The 6,619-nt window shown below is 46.3% G+C and overlaps 1 long non-coding RNA gene across 1 annotated transcript in view; it reads left to right on the top strand.

Annotated features, from left to right (window-relative positions):
- The window catches only part of LOC135240403 (uncharacterized), a 60,099-nt gene that overhangs the window by 47,768 nt on the left and 5,712 nt on the right, over positions 1–6,619 (top strand). Inside the window, exons 2-3 of the long non-coding RNA XR_010325686.1 lie at positions 5,555–5,688; positions 6,311–6,528. This is a non-coding gene — a long non-coding RNA (uncharacterized LOC135240403). The remainder of the gene's footprint in view (positions 1–5,554; positions 5,689–6,310; positions 6,529–6,619) is intronic.

The following is a 6,619-nucleotide window of genomic DNA, read 5'->3' as shown; positions in this document are numbered from 1 at the left end:
TGCTAATAGTAGTTCTGTCGCTGGCTAACGACAACACAGCGCATCATCACCCTCGTCATACCATATCTTCTTAGGGCAGGTCTAAAGCACTTAGATAGTTAACCTGACGGTCTCTGTGTCTGGCCAGAGCTGGCCACTCCAGGAGGCTAACTGCCCCTCACAGTTCAAGACCCACTACGACACACAGGACCGACTCATCGAGTGCTTTCATATATCTGAGCTGAGCCGGTGTTTCGCGAGAACAAAATCAACTCCAGAGAGCAGTGAAGCAGCTATCCGTCCCGCCCCCCCCCCCTTTTCCACTCAACAACCTGGAATAAATAGACTATTTTTGGTCAGACTTTGTCCTCGATTCACACACACGTAGTACAATAGATGCAGCAGAACATCAGTGGCAAGGAAGGAAAGGAGAAACTCTCCAGTTTAGTTTAAATAGAACTCCATTTTAAAAGTAGCCTTCAAAGTATGAGTCCAAACATGTGCTCGTGTCCCCATTTGCTCTGTGTACCCATTTTGACCTGGTCTTGGCCCAATGCTTGGCCAATTCATTTTTCCAGGGAGCTAATGTTGACGTTGAGTTGATGTGTTTTCCTGCAACCCAATCAGCCAGTCAGCAAGTGTCATTGTTTAGTTAGGCTAATCTACCAATCCTTGGCTGCCGTAGACTGCTGACTAACAGTCATGTGCTTAGTCATGAAATGGCTGTGCAACGGTAGACGACATGACGCTAATTCAACTTTGACACAGGTTAGTCACAACCAGCAACTAGCACGTTTTAGAAGAGTTCGGGTTTGCTTCTGTTTCTTTCTGGGAAGTTAATGGCGAAAGTGCTGTATGGGGTGCGGAGGTGTGAGCGAGAAGCTCAGTGCACTGATTTTCTCCAGAAGTGTGTTTTTGATGTGAGGAGACGTCCTGCTGACTGAAACCGGGGGGTCCAGGGCCAGCTTAGGCCCCTCCTGCTGACGGCACTGGGCTCAGTAAATGTCAGAGGGCCTTCACACACACACACACTTCAGCTGCCTTTACCTAGCGGATTAAAACCCGCAGCCTCTCCTGCTGTGTATTTGTGAGCGCATTTCATGCTCCCGTGGACACTGGCTTTCCAAAACCATGGGTTCACTTCTGCTTCGGTTACGTGCTGATCACGAGAGAAACTGGAGATGAGGGTTCGGTGTGAAGGTTCAGCTGGAGATGGAGGTTCAGTGTGAAGGTTCGGCTGGAGATGAGGGTTCAGTGTGAAGGTTCAGCTGGAGATGTGGGTTCAGTGTGAAGGTTCAGCCGGAGATGAGGGTTCGGTGTGAAGGTTCAGCTGGAGATGTGGGTTCAGTGTGAAGGTTCAGCCGGAGATGAGGGTTCGGTGTGAAGGTTCAGCCGAAGATGAGCGTTCAGCGTGATCTTCTCTGATAATGCAATCAGCAGACAGGAAAATGAATCCCCATTAAATAAAATACGATAAGGAAACATTTTAGGTTTTAAATAAATCATTATGCATATTCTCCGTAGTGTTAGTTTCAAATGAGAGGTCTTATTAATGAGGAACAAAGCTACAATTTATAAATATTGTAAAAGTGCAGAAGCAGCCAACTGTTTTCTGTGTTTTCATAGATTAAGCGACCTGTGGCAGAAACAGATATTTAGAAAGCTAATGAAAGAGAGAAAGAATGCTTTAATTACACAAATCTAAAAGGAAATGCATTCTTCAGGCAGGTGACATTCACACGCAGGGTGGCTTCTCTGGAATTTTGGCTTTGCTCTTCATTTGAACATAAATTGCTTATACTTAAGCCTTTTGCTGAAAACACAGACACACACACACACCACGTTTTCTGGGTCATGATCGGCACCAAAATGTTTGTCACAGCGGACTGATTTCAGATGTGTGTACAGTACAAGGCCTTAGTGATTCAGGGCTTATGAACCAAAGTAAATCAGCCTTTATTATGAGACAGGAACCAGTCTCCCCAATGCCCTGCCACTGCTGGGAAGTAGCACTGAGTCAGCCAGCACTAGAGAAGAACATACGCAATAGGAAAATATATAAAAATGTACCTGTAAAACAAACGCAAACTGATCTTTATACGTATTGTTTGGCCAGCACCTGGTTCTTAGAGAGCTTCTGTGAAAACAAAGACGCTGTCAGAAATGTCAAATTTATTATTTTTCTTGTTTCTTGTTGATGTGTTTTGATTTTTAATGCTTGCTAAGTTCTTTCGTTCGTTTTTCCAATTGCTTACCCTCAGAAGGCAACAGTTTTTTTTTTGTTTTGTTTCAAAAAAAATAAATACAATTTTATATCCTTTCCTATCGCCTTCCACTCAATCCATTACATTACGGGCATTTAGCAGACGATCTTATCCAGAGTGACTTGCAAGCGTTCAAAATCTACCCACAATCCTCCTGTCTCCTGGACGGCGGTGCTGTCTCCATTGTGACTCATGTGCTGGTTCAGTGGCGTTAGGCTCGCTGGCGAAGTTCTGTTTTCAGGAGAAGCTAACGTGCGTCGTCATCAGCACTATTTTTCACAGGAACCTGAGTCATAGCCACACATCTGTCAGTGTTTCAGGGTTTCTTCTTTTTCTTTTTTCTTTTTCCAGAAATCATTTTTCACCATTCACCCTCATTTTGCGTGTTTTCGCAAGAGCGCCTGCCCCGTGCTACGTGAGCTTTGAGCCGTTCTAATTGGTTGTTTGCATTTCATTTCCATAGCCATGCTTACGGGGGTATGGCCCGTCACTACAACCTAGCATCCAAGCTAGTAGAAGAGCAGGGCAGATGAGATAGCTACAGGAGCTGCTTGAATCAGTGCCTCAACCTGGGCAAGGTAAACCACACGCAGCTGTATAAACGGACTGCTTGCTTTAGAAAAAGCAAGCTAAGTCGGAGTTAGTCACTCTGCAAACGGACATCTGCTGACTGCCACACCGTAATGCAATGTGACCGATTTTAAAGCAGATTTCTGGAATTCTCACACTGTCAGTAAAACAGCTCAGCTCTAAAACAGTCAGTAAAACAGCTCTTAACTCTGACAGCTCACTGTCAGTAAAACAGCTCTCACACTGTCAGTAAAACAGCTCAGTACGGCTTTTGTACGGTACAAGTGCCACCTGACCTCCGGGGTAGAGCAAAAGTGAGATGGTGTTCCAGGCACTCCAAAACTACCAAATGAAGAAAAAGGAATGAATTAAAAAGGCCTTTATTGTGAAGGCTAAAACATTATAAAAAAAAACGCTAGGACGTCTAGAAAAGCCAACACGTTTGAGCCGCAGACTGGCCTTCATCGGGGCTTGAAGGGTCTCCAGAGTGGGTTCGGTTTCGATGGCGGACGCTGCAGGTTTTCGGGCCTGAGGCTGGGTCACTTGCTGACTGCATCCGAAAGTCCGCAGCGGGAGAACACAGCCGGCTTTGTCCCGCCGGTGGCGGGGTGGGTTTAATTTGGTCGGGTTTCCTTGGGTTACCACGGCAATAACTCCTGTCAATGACACTGAAAAGGTCACCGTTTTTCACCAGTGACAGACGCACCTCTCCGTAACTCTTTAATTGAACTATACGCCATGAAGTCTGAGTAATGCTGACACAATCATGACTTAAGACCTGCCATTGCCAGCCACGACAGCTCATTACACCTCATGACAAGTGTCATAACACTGTCATAATGTGTGCAGTGATTTTTACAAAGCAGATTAAAATAAATACTACTCCGTAATCACAGTGTACATTATGTCAGTGTAATGACATCCACCACAAGCTGTAGTACACTAGTGTCGAGTCACACTTATAGTTGAAGTGAAGTGCTAGCCACCTCTCCTCCAATCAGCACATGCTCTCCTGTAGTACTGTGTGATCTGTGGTGTTAAACTAGCCACAGTGGAGGGACAAAATGGCGAATTCCACATTTGGGAAGATGAAGTGAGAAAATAAATTGCTACAGAAAGCAAAAGTAGGAATTATGGTTATTAAATTCTCGTACCTTTCTCTTTCGCTCCATGTTTAATATTCATTACAGTTGTGCAATATTTTAAAAATGGGAAAATTTTATTTGCTTTTTCCGTTCAGTTTTGGGAAACGTACACCACGGTTTGCAGGCGAACACTCCGCCATCTCCTACCCCACAACACCACAAAGTTTTCAGTTACCAGAAGCGTGTGACATCAGCATTAGTATGTTCAACTACGAACCTTCTAATCACATACTTGTGACCTCACACCTTGGAGGGTTTAGCCCTCTTTCAGCCGTGTCCAGCATCACATCAGCAAAGTGGGTTGAGGAACGTCCCTGGAGGTCTGTGTCAGCAGGAAAAAGAAAATAGCCTTGCGGCCGGACTGAGTTACGGCTGGATCCCGGCGAGTGTTAGCGGAAAAACGGGGCCGCCAGACACGCACGCCGCCCCTGCCCTCAGGTGAGTAACCCCGAAAGTGCGCGGACCAGCGGCCCGGAGAGCTGAGGCCGCTGCGCCTTTTTTTCCCCGAAGCGCGCTCCTCCTCCATCCGAACGCCGGAGTCATGCAGGCCCCGGGGAGACCCGGCATTCCTGCGTGGACTGAACACATGCGCCGCGCGCGCACACGTGTTCTCAATCTCTGCCTCGTACCCGTGCGGTGGATGTCCAGTTCGCTACGTCTTCAGGAAACGAGAGAAACGAACAGGAGTTATTTGTTCATTTCGTAAACGCTCAGATGCGTTTTATGTAAATGTTTAAAATATTTAAATGATGACACTTAACGTATGAAATATTTTGTTCATCATATGAAATATTTATGCAAATGTGTTGGAGCGGGTGCATGATCGCATACTTCCCTTTAGCTGCCATCAACCCTGTGAAGAGCAGGTTGTTTGGAAAGTTTTTTCAGCATTCTAAATCGGTGTTCTAGAACTCCATCCCTTTCAGTTATCAGTCATGATTGTTACATCAGCATTAGAACGTTCAGTGGAGAACATTCTAATCACGTATTTGTGATCTAAAACCTCAAAGGGTTTTTAATCAAATCCCCTGCTGTTCCCAAGCTGTGCTGTGCGTGTACTGTGCCAGAGACCTCTACACCAAGCACAGGCCAATCACAGGTGCCTGGCTAAGCACAGGCAACACTACTGCGAAGCGCGAAACGCCCCCCCCCCCCCCCCCCCACCAGGTAACGCTGCGACCAAGCTCATTATGTTCTGTGAGGTCATGCAACTGTCTGCTCTGACACGATGAGGTCATCGCACAGCTGAAATATGACTTCATGTTGGCAGGGCCAAGAGGAAACTAGCAAACCAGTCTGGTTACATATCTGCACATTGTGTGTGTGTGTGTGTGTGTGTGTGTTTTTATTACACCTTGTTTTTCAAACCTGGTTATTCATCTCTAATGAGAAACAGCACACCCTCTAACAGTTCAGGGTTTGCCAACTGTTCAATCTGGGAACGCAATTATAAAATTGTGCATAATGTAACACGGTTATTTAAATGACTCTGGTTTGGAAGAGGCTTGCAGGGCGAGCTTTGGGCGTTTTCCGTTGCGGGTGTATCCCCAGACTAAAAATAAAAATAAAATAAATCCATCGATTCCATTGTTACAGAACGAGGACGAACAGAAGCGCTGCAGGAAAAGAGGTGGTGCGTTTGGAAACCCGGCCTCATCTCCGGGCGGTAGATCAAGATGGCCGCCGTGTGTGGGACCTGCAGCGCTCTGAGCCAGCCATTGTTTGCACTTGTCAGTTCCCCCTTCTACTCATTAATTTCTGTGATGAAGGCAAACTGTGGAAAATGACATCAGTCACGCGTCGCTTTCGTTCGCGCGGCCACCGCTACGCGTTACGTAACTGTTCCTCCTTTGTGGGGGACGCATTTTTAAACCTTAATTGATCGAAATATTACCAGATAGCTGAAGGGCCAACTGTGGCCTAACCCTGTCCCGGTCAGCACCAACTGTGCAGTGTCTGCCGTTCGTCAGCCAAATTCTTGTGATTGGTCCATAGTGGCCTTTTCTTTCTGGCATACCAGTGAACATTTTTGTGGTGAAAAGTAGGTGACACAGCATCTGTTTAGATGTTCAGGTAAAAAAAACAACTATATTTAGTTGAAAAGTGAAGGTTTTTCTGGCTGATTACAATGTAGCCAGTCTATACTCGGTAGCTAGGTTGGGGTTAGCCTAGTCCGTTTATGTCAAAACCTCTCTCAGCCTTGATTTCCAACCCGCTAGACGTCTAGATTCAGGCTTTTGCTCACTGAGCTATGCCTTCACAGCAGTCTAGTCTCACTTCGCATTGTTATCGCAGTAGTCTAGCTGTAGCGATTCTTTTTTTAACTGTCCACTCTGCTTCTTGATTGTCTAGGGTCGAACGGGACCCAAGCTGACCATGTCCAATCCCAGGCCAATCCCAGGCCAATCCCAGGCCAATCCCAGGCCTGCCAGCACTCTTTCAGGTGATGGGTGAAACCCTTCTCTCCTGGGTAGAGGAAGTAGACAGCATCACTGGTCACCCTGGAGGACCCTGTCACATGACCCTGCATGCCTGGGAATTCTCTGCTGATGTCACTCACTCTTAGTCCAGTAAATGCTCCTGAAAAGCGCTTTCCTTGCTAAAGAGTGGGGGAAAATGAGGAACTTCACAAGAGACACTGTACAAACTGTGTATGTGTGT

The sequence above is a fragment of the Anguilla rostrata genome, chromosome 1, assembly GCF_018555375.3.
Source record: "Anguilla rostrata isolate EN2019 chromosome 1, ASM1855537v3, whole genome shotgun sequence".
NCBI classification, from domain to species: Eukaryota; Metazoa; Chordata; class Actinopteri; order Anguilliformes; family Anguillidae; genus Anguilla; species Anguilla rostrata.
The sequence above is the reverse complement of the archived record's forward strand: the minus strand, read 5'-3'. Positions and strand labels throughout refer to the sequence as shown.